The sequence below is a fragment of the Alligator sinensis genome, unplaced genomic scaffold, assembly GCF_000455745.1.
Source record: "Alligator sinensis unplaced genomic scaffold, ASM45574v1 scaffold1774_1, whole genome shotgun sequence".
Lineage (NCBI taxonomy): Eukaryota > Metazoa > Chordata > Crocodylia > Alligatoridae > Alligator > Alligator sinensis.
This window is the reverse complement of record NW_005843571.1, coordinates 27278-40370: the sequence shown is the minus strand read 5'-3', so window position 1 is coordinate 40370 and position 13093 is coordinate 27278. Positions and strand designations below refer to the sequence as shown.

Genomic DNA, 13093 nt, shown 5'->3' with positions numbered 1-13093 from the left:
TGTTTTCTGCAAGCAGGAGTGCTAGTTCATCCTGCTTGCTCCCCATGCTCCTAGCATTAGTATATAGGCACTTGAGCCCTGTGACTGGCGCCTTTGCTGCCCCCCCAGCTCTGATTCCCAAAGGGCCCCTTATTGCTTACCTAGTGCAGGTTAGCGTAGCCCTCCATCCCAGACTGGGGTAGCAGTGACCCCAGTCAAAGGTGGGAAAGAGACCACAAGAGAGCACAAAGAGGAATAGTGGCATCTCCCATAGATAGCGCTGGGTGTCGGAAGGGATGTCTCCAAAGACCGCGTGTTGCCAGACCCTCTGGGTCCAGTCAGAGCCAGAGGCGCCCGTCAGCGAGGAAGGACGTGGGAATCAGGAAGATATCAATGGGGAATAACTGCTAAAGATCTTGAGGCTCGTCTAGAAGGTTGGCGTATGCCCGGGGTGTAGGGGAGGTTGGAGCCCCGGAGACATCCGCCGGGACGCGTGACCACTCTGGAGGCACCCTCAAAGGGGACCCCCTTCACTGAAAGGCCATCCAAAGTCGTGGCAGGTGAGTTTGGGGGGGACCCCAAAGGAAATTGAGGTACCCTTTGGGGCTTATGCAAGGTTCCTTGGCGAACAAGGTCAGCTGCTTGGGCAAAGAAAGCTCGGGTGCAAGCCTTCAAGAGGAGACAGGCACAGCCTGCATAGATCTGGAAAACTGTGTGGGGTGCAGTATCTCACCCAGTGTCTCTAACCCCTCTGACCTTCACTGCCACTTATTTGTATTTTCTCTGATCTGCATTCTTGCATTTTGGCTTCTGTTTTCTATCCAACCCAGAAAGAGCACAAAACAACTGAAGATGCTTCCTCTGTCTGAAGAAGGGTGTTTGTATCTGAAAGCTTACAAACAAGAATTTTTCCAACTATTTCAGTTGGCCTAATAAAAGATATCAGACTTACCCAAAGAACCTTGTCTGCATCATGCTATGTTAAGACATCCAATACATTCCTGTTTCTTTTTTTTCTTTTAGCTTGAAGAAAATTCAAATAACATGCACATGGAGGTCAATTCTGCTGTTTGACACCCTAAGCAGAGCAGTAGAGAACTCATTCAGAACGTGAAGAGAAAGACCCGGCTCTGCATTCTCTGGTTTTAATGATCATTTGCTAGAAGGAGCAAAATGCCAATTAACAAAATAAACTTCTTTTGGTGTATCTGCAGTTCTTGCAGCAATATAGTTAAGTTGGTAGAAGAACAGGGTTTGCTCAATTGGAGCTAGCTGTGATCTAAACACATTCTTGTCAATATAAAGATGTTTACACTGAGATGAGGCTGCAGAAACAAGCCATACCAATCCATGTAAGTACCTTTATACTGACACACCTGCAGGCTAACTAGGGCTTGCACCAAGTCAACTGAATCTCTAACATGGCCCTAGAGCAGTACTTCATATATGAGATCAGCTATGACATCACCTGTGACAAGAGGGCTGCAGATGGTGAGGTGCATCATTGCATATATAAAAAAAATAAAATTGCGTGCATTGTTATATACCTAATTCACTGCAGCAGCCTCTTGATTGTGTGGTCCCAGCATGGCAATAGGCACTATTTTCATGGTCGAGTGCCCATGCTTCTTACTGGCCAGGGGGTCCTGGCAATCCCGCCCTTCCCCACACATTGACAGGTCACCCTCTGTCAATGTCTGGGGAGGGGTGGGACTTCTGGGGCTCCTCAGCCAATCAGAGGCATGTGGAGGGGGGAGCCCACCATGAAAATCTTTCCCTTTTCTTCCCTCACCTGATTCAGAATGCCAGGGCTTCCCACCTCTGTTTGTAGCTCCCTTCTCCCCTGGCTTTCCTGCTTTTCCATGGGGACCTACCAAATTTTCAGATTCTATGAAAATTGTGAAATCATGAATTTGGTAGGTCCCTACATATATATGATATAGTCTGTGGCATCACTAATGACAAGTGGGTGCCAGTGGTGAGGTGCTTCATCGTATGTATATGACTTCACTGATGAAAAGGGGTGCGGATGATGAGTTGCATCATCACTTATATATGACATCACCTATGACAAGGGTAGTCCAGATGGCAAGGTGCACCATTACATATACATAACATTACCTATGATAAGTGGGTGCAAATGGCAAGGTGCATCATCACGTATGAAACAACACAAATTTTTCTCCAGGTAAAAATTAACTAGAAGCTTTCCTCATACCCAAGGATCCTGGGGCTGTATTGTTCTGCTTAAGATGGAAGGAAAAACAAATATAACTTCATTGGAATAAGTTAAAAACAGTCTGCAGGGCTGTGAAATAGGAGCTTCACAACCAGGAGCAGCTAACAGATAGCAAAGCGGCAAAAGAAAGGTGAGTTTGATGGGTGGAACGTTGGGACCATTACAGAGAAGAGAGGGACAGTCGTACCTGTAGAATGAGGAGTTCAGAAGGGGTCAGGACGATGACAATGAGACATGAAATCAAGTGCTTCCCTCAGCACTCTTTGACTAGAAATGCGTCTGCCACTGCCAGGAAGTTGGTTTTAAACTTTGGGTGGAGCAGGAATCAAAGGGCGGTGCAAGTATATCAGTGCACCCAGCCTGACCCAGGTCTACCCCTGGGCAAAGCAGTGCCTTGGGTGGGAGTGCCCTATGGGGGCATTTCAGAGGTTGTTCCAGGAGAGGCTCCTTCTGTGATCCCACCTGTCACCAAGGTGTGTCTGTCACATGTCACAGTCCTTTGCCACTTAGACCTGAGGATCTGAAACCTGCATGCAGTCAAATGTGGTTGCCCTCAGGCAAGACAAGTCTCTCACTGGGGTTGTAGAGAGGCAGCAGCAGGACGCCAGACTACCAAGCGTAGACCCTGAGATGGTGCAGAGTCATTTTGAGGAACTGGATGCCTTTAAGTCGGCAGGCCCGGATGAGCTCCAACCGAGGGTACTGAAGGCACTGGCCAACGTCATTGCACAGCCACTGGCGGGAATATTCGAACGCTCGTGGTGCACAGGCCAAGTCCAGGCGGACTGGAAAAGGGCCAATGTGGTCCCCATTTTCAAGAAGGGGAGGAAGGAGGACCTGGGCAACTATAGGCCAGTCAGTCTCACCTCCATCCTTGGCAAAGTCTTTGAAAAAATTATCAAGACTCACATTTGCGAGAGCCCGACAGGACAAATTATGCTGAGGGGAAACCAGCATGTGTTCATAGCAGGTAGATCATACCTGACTAATCTAGTCTCTTTTTATGACCAGGTTACAAAACGCCTGGACGCAAGAGTAGGGGTTGACGTCATATACTTAGACTCCAGGAAGGCCTTCGATACGGTATCCCACCCCATACTGGTGAACAAGTTAAGAGGCTGTGACTTGGACGACTACACAGTCCGGTGAGTGGCGAATTGGCTAGAGGGTCGCACCCAGAGAGTCATAGTGGATGGGTCGGTATCGACCTGGAAGGGTGTGGGGGAGGGCAGGGAACAGCTGCAAGCAGACCTGGACAGGTTGGACAAATGGGCAGAAAACAACAGAATGCAATTCAACAAGGAGAAATGCAAAGTGCTGCACCTAGGGAGGAAAAATGTCCAGCATACCTACTGCCTAGGAAATGACCTGCTTGGTGGAACAGAAGCGGAAAGGGATCTTGGAGTCCTAGTGGACTCCAAGATGAACATGAGTTGGCAGTGTGATGAAGCCATCAGAAAAGCTAACGGCACTTTATAGTGCATCAGCAGATGCATGACGAATAGATCCAAGGAGGTGATACTTCCCCTCTATCGGGCGCTGGTCAGACTGCAGTTGGAGTACTGCGTGCAATTCTGGGCACCGCACTTCAAGAGAGATGTGAATAACCTGGAGAGGGTCCAGAGAAGGGCCACTCGTATGGTTAAGGGCTTGCAGGCCAAGCCCTACGAGGAGAGACTAGAGAACCTGGACCTTTTTAGCCTCCACAAGGGAAGGTTGAGAGGCGACCTTGTGGCTGCCTATAAGTTCATCATGGGGGCACAGAAGGGAATTGGTGAGGTTTTATTCACCAAGGCGGCCCCAGGGGTTACAAGAAATAATGGCCACAAGCTAGCAGAGAGCAGACTTTCCTGCCTATGCAGGGGGTTGGACTCAATGATCTATTGAGGTCCCTTCCAACCCTAACATCTATGAATCTATGAATCAGAGGATGCCTGGTGATGATGGGGTGTCCAGCAGTGCCATGACATGTGGGGAAGGAGACTTGTAACCAAGAACACAACGGCAGATCTCTCTTTTCGTTTTCTGACAAGATCATTGAGATCCGAGAGCACTAAATAGAAGCTCTTGGTCTTAGGAGCTCTTTCAAAAGGTAGTGGGTAGTGGGCCTGTGCAAATAGGGAAATATTCAATTCGGATTTGGCCAATTCAGAGGACAGTGATTCGATTCAGTGATTCAAATCACTGTCCCCATTCAATTTGGCCAAATCAGAATTAGAGATTCAGCACTGATTTGGATTGGCCAGGGAGAGGCAGGCATGGCCGGGTGGCTGCAGGTTCTCCCACAGCTCCTCTGGTTGTGCCTGGCTCTCCCTGGGCAGTAGGAGCTGCAAGAGAGGCCCCCATGGCTGCCCTACGCAGCCCCATCCTCCGCTTGGCGCCAGCCTGCCAGCACTTTAAAAAAAAAAAAAAGCCCCACAGTCACCGGATGGAGCAACAGCAATTAGGGCCTCTGAGGGCTCATGGTAGAGGCCCCCTGCGCAGTGCACGGCAGTGTGGGGCAGCAGGGATGGTCTCCCCCTTCCCCTCAAAGAGCTTGGGCTTCCCAAATAAAGAAAGTAATTAGGAACTTCAATATATAGGCAACCCTTGCCATTTGCAGGGGATACATTCTCGTATCTCCCATGAATGGCGAAATCTGTGAATAAGGCACTGCATTCATGAATGCAGTACTCCCGGTGGCTGGGGGGGGCGCAGCGGTGGCGGAAGCCTGGCAGCAGCAAGTGTGGAGCTCCTGAGGAGCTCCTGGAAGTGTATAAAGTGTATTTAAAATGCAGGTTCAGCATTCACGAATATTTGAAACCACGAATAACGAGGGTTTCCTGTAATAATCGTTCCAGATAGTTACTCTTCTTGATTCAAGGGTTGCAATATGCTTATTTATCCTAGTCAGGGAGTTGGCAATTCTGGAGGAGATCTTACACCTGCACCTCCAGAAATGTAATATCTTGTCCAGTGCACTGCATGCCCTGATGGAAAATAAGTAGGAGAAACCAAACAATAACGGAGTACCAGAATGAATGCACACTGAAAATTTCATCAAAGACAGAAATATCCAATTACCTGTGGGTGCACACTTCTCACAAGTCAACCACTCTCTCTCTAGTCTCATTTCTAATTCTCAAAGGGAATTTACAAAACACCTTTCGTAGACGAGCCTATGAACTTCACTTCATAAATCTACTGGATACATAAAATGGACAAAATACAGACATTGATTCATGCCACATTATAACCTGCCTGACATCTAACCCCAGGTAACCTATCTGCATTTTACAAGCTACATTCTATCACCAGGTCAACATTCTCCCCTATTTTCCCACCACCTACCTGTCCTTGTACCTATTGTCTCCCATGGCCTCTGATCCTCATTGCCATGTATTTGCATTTTTACAGACCTCCATTTTGCATTTTGGCTTCTTTTCCACCCAGGAAAGTACATACACTAGCAGACTCTCCATATACCTGTAGAAGGGTGTTTGTGCCCAGAAGCTTGCAAAGAACAATTTTTCCAACTATTTGTTTGGTCTAATAAAAGATACCACATCTACACAAAGAACCTTGTCTGCCTATGTTCTTAGACCAAACATGGCTATAACCTCTGAAATATGAACTAAAGAGGACACTTCCAGGAGTATTTAATTGTGAAAAATTGAAGAGAGAGCAGGATAGCCTAGCAAACGTGCTTTCTGTCCTGCCTGAATATCTGACTGATTTTTCAAACGTTGCATTTTCTTCACAGTTCAGTCTTCTGTTTTGTTGAAAAGTCCAGGCAGGGGAAATGTCTTTTAAAAGTACTTTTATTTAACAGTTTAGCCAAGAAGAAAACTAAGAGGAGGAAAAGAGCTAAGAAAACTAAGAGGAGGAAATTGTCAGACTACATTGCCTTGCATTTATAGCTTAAATCTTTCTCAGCTTTGGTTTTGCAGTTTTAGAAGTTGTTAATTAGTTCATTCAGTATTTATCTGCTGTTGATGGTACCCTGAGGAATAATTCCAATATGATTTCTCTTTTCCTAACCCTTGTCAACTTCTATTTTTTTCCTTAGGAACATGGCTGTTGTATCTGACATATACTTGAAGCATAGGCTTGGCTGCAGAGCCATGTTGCTTTCCAGACTGGTATATGCTGTCACTGTTTGGTGCTGAAGCAGTTCTGATGCGTGGAGCAGGCTGTACAATCAATGACATGTGGGATCAGGAGTATGACAAAACAGTAGAGAAAGCTTTATGAACTTGAAAAGGACAGGCAGGCTCCTTTAAATGTTTGATGAGTAAGTAAATCTCTGGCCTTTTCATGAAGTAAAACTTCTTTTGTCTTACACCAAGACAAGGACAAATTTGAAGGGTGCTTTCAAATGACTAACAATGACTGCACGTCTTCCTTACACAGGTTCCAGCCCTTATTAGCAGAACAAATCAGCAGAGGGGGGTCTGCATGTTTAGGTAGAATTTTGCAGTCTGTTCGCTTATTGGAGACATTTTAATCTGTTTGAACACAGATGCAGAGAGGGGTGCTATATTCAGGATGCAAAAGGAGGAAAAGTTAATGGAATAGGACCCTTAATAGTTATTCTCTGACTGGCAACCATTATTCTCTGACTAGTTCTGCATGTGCCTTCATTTCAAAGAACATTATAATATAATTGTGTGTGGCAGCAAGCAGAAAGCCCCTGGTTCTGGTCGCTCAGTTCTGGTGGGAAACCTCTCCAGACCTCTCAGGAAATTCATTAACCTGACAATTACGTTCTCAAAACCAGTCTTTTTCACTCCCTTCCAGACCACTTTCTTTGATTCTGTCACATGGAACATATCTCTTGCTAGAGTATTGGGCACTGCCATGTTGTGTAGCTAGTTATTTATGGGTCTGGGTTTTTTTGGAAGTGAGGGAGGGTGTTAAACAGTGAGGTTTGAGCTTCTTCTTTAACCGGTATACATTGTATTAAAGCAGGAGTCGACAGCTCCTGGCACACATGCCAGAGTGTGACAAGTGAAGGCATTTTGCTTAGCATGTGTGCCTCAAGGACTGAGGCTGTGCTGCCACAACAAGGATCAGATCCTTTGTGATTCCCCCACCATCTGCCCCAAGACCCACAACTGTCAGTGAGCCAGGCTGGACCTCCATGCACCCTGGTGCAGCTGCTTGCCGCCTCTTTGCCACCTGCTACGAGTAGGCTGGGCTCCATAGTGGGTGGCAGAGGCCTGCCCAGAACCTGGGCCAGCCGTGGCCAGCAGCTGGGAAGCACATGTGTACCTGCCACCAGCAACAAGCTGGGCCAGAACTTTGTGGATCCCTGTACAGCTGCTTTGCAGCCTTCTGGTTGCCTGTTGCAGCTGACCGGGGCTCTGGGCATGTCCCTGCTGCCTACCACAAAGCCCGAGCTGTTCACAGCAGACAGTGGGGAGGTTGCAAGCAGCTGCACTGGGGTCCACAGAGCCCCAGCCTGGCTCGTTGCCAGTGGTGGAGTACATGTGCCTCCAGGCAGACAGTAGGGAAGGGGCTGGGGTAGCACTGCCACAACAAGGATTAGGTCCCTCTTGACTCCCCTGCTGTCTGCCCCTGGCACATCAACATCTTACAAGTCAAGGTTGGGATGCCTTTGGCACTCTGCCCAAATACATTGCTGACCCCTGCATTAAGATATGATTTTTGCCTGTAATGTATATTTTAGCAGGTTATATTGGGTTTCATATTGAAACAGTTCTTTTTCTGTTTAGGTTACCAGAACAGCAAGTAGACCAATAGCTGCTGGAGATTTCTCAACTTTTCAATCCTTGGTTTTTCTTGGGGGACAGCTTGGCTTGGCTTTATATGTGCTGCTGTGTCTGAATTGCTGTAGGTAATGCGTGTGTGATCATTCATGCTTACTATAGTTCACCATGAAGCTAAAGCTAGGAATGATGAAGTTCAACAGAAAAGGCAGTTCTTTTGGGAAAGGTACCTCTTTTGAGGGTTGAGAACAAAAGAATTATTTCAGTTTTAACTACAGAATCACAACTGTGATTCCACAATAATTGATCCTTAGACTGGGAAATAATGGTGAGTATAACAACAACTTGAACAACTCTGAAGAAGTTCTCTGATGATCATCTCTTGTTGCAGCTCTAGGAACAGCCTTTTTGTCACTTGTGATCACTTACCCCCTGATGAAGAGAATCACATATTGGCTGCAGTTAGTTTTGGGTTAGTTGAAAAATGGTTATTTTTCTTTTCTTTCAACTGTAATTGCTTTTTGTTCTGGTAAAAATCTTCATTGTTGAGCGTATGTATCAAATCAAGTTGCCTGAAACAGCAAGAAAGGTCTATCAAATGGTTAATCAATCATTTGGAGCTTTCTTTTTATTTCCATGTGCAACTATGTTGAGAGAGGGAGAGAGAATATTTTAACTTAACAATAAACTGCAGTACGGGTAAATATGAGGTGTTTTCTCCTGAACTCTGAAGTGTAGGGTAAAACACATTGTTGAGAGAGGCTGCAATCTGAAACACTTAAATTAATTTAAGTAAAGAGAATTACTATTTTCTAATTTGGGTTGCTAAGACATCTTTCATATATTTTGGCTCCCAAATTTTTTTCTTCTGAAATTGTTATCTGTCACTAGTGGTGCACCAATATATCAGTTCCATATCGGATCAGCACCGATAAAAGGAAAATTAACATTATCAGCTATTGGCTTTTTTTGGCTGGTGTAGTTGACAATATTCACTGATAAATATAATATGCCTTCTGGCAGGGGCCCATGGACACTGCGTGCATGCATACAGCCACATACATGTACGTAGCCAGGAATGCAGCCAGGCAGCATAGAGAGTAGCACCCTTCAGGTAAGTCTGTGGAGGGGAAAGGGTGTGGGGGGAGGGCTAGCCAAGGCAGTGAATGGGACCTGGGACCGAGGTGGGGAGCAGGATAAAGCAGCAGGCGGTTGTGGGGGGGGGCAACCCCCCCCACTGTGTGCACCCCCTGAGGGAGGCATGGGGGGGCATATGCCTCCCCAAATTTGTGTGGATGGGGGCTACTCACTGTAGGCTTGGGGCTTTCACCCGGGGACCCCACACTGGCTGTGTGCCTGGGGGTAGTGAGTCGTGCCTCCTGCTGCTGGGCCAGCAGGGGGCGCATGGCCAGCGTGGGGCCCCTGGGGCAAAGGCAGCAGCAGAGCAGAGAGCCCTGGGCCCACAGCGAGCAGCCCGTCTCTGCCCAAGCCCCGTTTGGGTCTGCTCTGGTTAAGTGTCCCCGCACTTAAAAATGGTGGCAACAGCACTTGAACTAAAGCTCATTCAACAAGCTTTAGTCAAGTGCCCCTGCCACCATTTTTAAGTGCCAGGACGCTGATTCCCCTGGACAAGCCACCCGTGGCACTCTCCCACTCACCATCCCAGCCCCTGGGTCCTATTCAATGCCCTGGCTGGGCAGCACCCCCGGCCCCTGCCCCACTCCTTCCCTCATCATGGGGGTTTTGATCTGCCCCCCCTCCCACACCACCTTCCTCCCCTGCATCCCTTCCCCTCTGTAGACTTACCTGCAGGAAGCTGCTCTTCACACTGCCTGGCTGCATTCCTATAAATTGGTTATTGGATCAGTATCAGTCAATATGTCTGGTTAATAATCAGCTATCAGTATCAGCCAAGAAAATCTTTATCATTGCACAACTATTTGTCACTTTTAATAACCATTACTGCCATGTCTAATCTACTCCCCTCCACTTATTCTTTTTTAACAACATAGCTAGTTCTGCAGGCACTTTGGCATTTTAGTAATTTTAGGTATAGGCCTAATTCTGTAGACTTTGTTGAAACTAGTCACATGTAAGTGTTGCAGGACTGGGCCCTGTGTTAGCTACATAAAGTTTAAATTAGGAGGGAAAATCTGTTGTTATATTTTGCTGCTTATGCTATAAAATGTGCTTAGTGTGTGTTTATATAGTTACTGTTGTTCAGTAGAAATGCTAAATATATCAATACGTTACAGACCCAACAATGTAATACACATTTAAGATTTCTTTACATTCCTTGTGCTTTACTACAGGGCTCTTGTTTTTCCTTGTTTAAGGATTCCGCGTAAGCTAGAATTGTTGTTTTGTGTGTAGTTTTTAATCTTAAAAAGCTGGGCACAAGACCAGAATTTTTTAGGATCCTCTTTTCTTTGGTGCATCCACTCAGCAACACAGTATTGTTGGTATAGATTGAATTTTAGTTTGGTTTCCATCATAGGCCAGTGAGAACAGTAGAAGCAGACACTGAGTTTGGGTCAACTGTATGGCGACAAGGAGCACTCTTTAGCAGAAGGATTGTAATATCATGCTGCCCAGACTGAGTGGAGACAGATAGGAAAAGTTAAAGCTAATTGTCTTTAAGATAGCTTGTTGCTCTATTGAAATAGTCAGTATCCTCTTCCGTACACCATCCAAAGACAGGGGACTGTTAGTCGCTTTAGCAGAGCACGAAACACAAGAACTAGCCAGAAGGAAGGGAGGGGTTCTTTCTGTAAAGCCATTTCTCTTTTTCTCTTGCACAGTTCCTCTTTCCTTCCCCACAACAAAATGACTATTTCTTCCATGTCCCTGTAATTTCCTCCTTGTTTGATATGTGCACATGTTCACGTTTGTATAATTTACTGTTCTGGATAAGCACGGCTTCTCTTGCCTTTCTGCTACAACTCTTGACCCTCATAAGATTGAAAACAGTAGGAAACTGCTCTTAGGAAATATTTTTCATCTCCATTAGTTTTTTTCACTCCATCAGTGGCCCACACCCTGGTGCTTTTGATGTCCCTTTCATTGTACTTACTGGACACGTCTACACAAGACTTTACTGGAGTTGACTAATTAGCTCTGCAGTAAATGACTCGGTGTCTACATGTGCAGGGCAATTAGGCTGGAGTAAACAATTTAACTCCACCTCAGGTTAGTACTTGTATATACAAGAACTATCCTACTGCAGAGTTTTTCACTCCGCAGCAGGACACATGTAGACACTGATGCAGCTGGCTGGGGCACAAGGGTACTTCAATGCAGGAGCTGCCTGCCTGCTAGCCCCACACTGGAGCACACTCATGCCCCAGCCAGCCCCTCCACAGCCCATTGAGCTGGTGAGGAAACAGGCAGGCGAGCTCATCTCTGGCACCCCCTGCCAACTGGAGCTGCTTTGACTTGGTTCAACCTGCTGCAGTCCCAGGCTCAAATTCAAATGGCACACCTGGGAGCAATAAACTCCAGCTTATTGCTTCACATTAATTGAACACGTAGACGTACCAGCTCTGTATGACATTTGAATTCCCCTAAATACAGGCCTTACTTCCTTCAAGCATTGTGCATACCTTGGTGTGGCACTTTTAAATAATTTTTGAAGCCATCAGTACCTGTTGAGTGCTCAGCAGCTTTGGAAATCAAACTGTTTGTTTCTGACTAAAACAGGCTTAAAAACTTCACTTGACACTTCTTTCTAAAATAAAAACATCCTAGCCTTGAAAAAAGCTTTTCTCTTATACTGGCCACACTCCCAGAAGGCGTAGCAACATGCCTCATGCAGTGCTTTATTTTTTTTCTGGTAACACTCTTTTTCATTGTAGGATAAAAGAGATGATGTTATCATTGCTGTGAAATCAACAGCTCTACGGTTCAAGGAAGACAGCAAGCAGTGGTTCAGTGGCATTATGCTCATGGGTGTGTGTGTGGCAGGAACAAATTGTGATCAGACTTTCCCTTACTACACAGCAGTGGCTGCCATAGAGGCCCACTTAGCTCAGCAGGTTTGAACTCATCATTTTTCTTATAATTTTTCTGTTTATTAGTAATCCTGTGTCAGTTTGCTTAACACATCCATCTCTCATCTCAAACTTATTTTCAACAAGAGCTTAACCAAGGTCTGCTTTTACAAGAATCAGGAGATAGCAGTCTTGATTTTTCTCCCAGTGTGTCTAATGTTGTCACCATGACATGTGGATACATAACTAGGGCTACAGTTGGTGCCTAGTGAACTGTGATCATATTCACTTCAATTTAAAAGTTTATCAGAGTGAATGTGGAGAGACTAAATGGCTCTGTATATTGGTAGTGACTGCCTGATCTTTAAAGTGTGGCCATAGTCTGAAAAAGAGCTGTATAAAAGTGGCTTCATGTTTGTTTGTTTGTTTGTTTGTTTATTGTTCTCCGAATTAATCTATTAAATTGGCTCAGTTTACAGCTAGATAGATCTTTCTGAATTACTAAGCATGCAAGGGCTATATTGGATGTGAATGTCAAGCAAAATTTCTCTGGCTCATGCATCACTACCAAAAAGCAAGTTTTAATTCTTTAGTCATCCAAGAATCAGTTCAGTTCACTGCCCCACAGTTGTGCTCCTTTTGAAGAAATAATGAATAAAAATAGTAACCACCACCAACACTGCCTCCTCATTATTTGATCATTAAAGTGATATGAGCAGATAAGATTCAGAATAAGCAATGTAAAAAAAGTATCACTTTTACATACTTGTATTTCTGATCATAGTGGCTTTTTAAATTCAACCTTCAGCTCCTGTGTTGTCCAAGATTATAGTGAGAGTGAGTACTCTGTAGAAGATGAATTGGCTAAGTATGAAATATGGTTGAAGACTGACCAACAATCCCAGATCCACAATCTTCCCGACCCCTGCTTCCCCAGTTTTAAAGCAGGGGTGGGCAAAATGGCAGACCCGGCTGGCAGCCAGACTCCATTTCCCAGCAACCCCTGCCTGCATGGCTGTGGCAAGTCTATGGAAACCCCAGCTGCAGCTGTGCTGTGATAAGAAGGTTGGGGTTGCCATGAAGAATGGCTCCAGTTGCACTGGCAGGGCGTGTGGCCGGGCAGGGCAGGGGGCTGCTTCAGAGCCACTGGGATCTTGCAGTGGGGGCAGTTTGGT

At 45.8% G+C, this 13093-nt stretch overlaps 1 pseudogene; it reads left to right on the top strand.

Annotated features, from left to right (window-relative positions):
* The first annotated feature begins 1400 nt into the window (after positions 1 to 1400).
* Positions 1401 to 12584, top strand: LOC112548820 (annotated as a pseudogene).
* Positions 12585 to 13093: the final 509 nt, after the last annotated feature.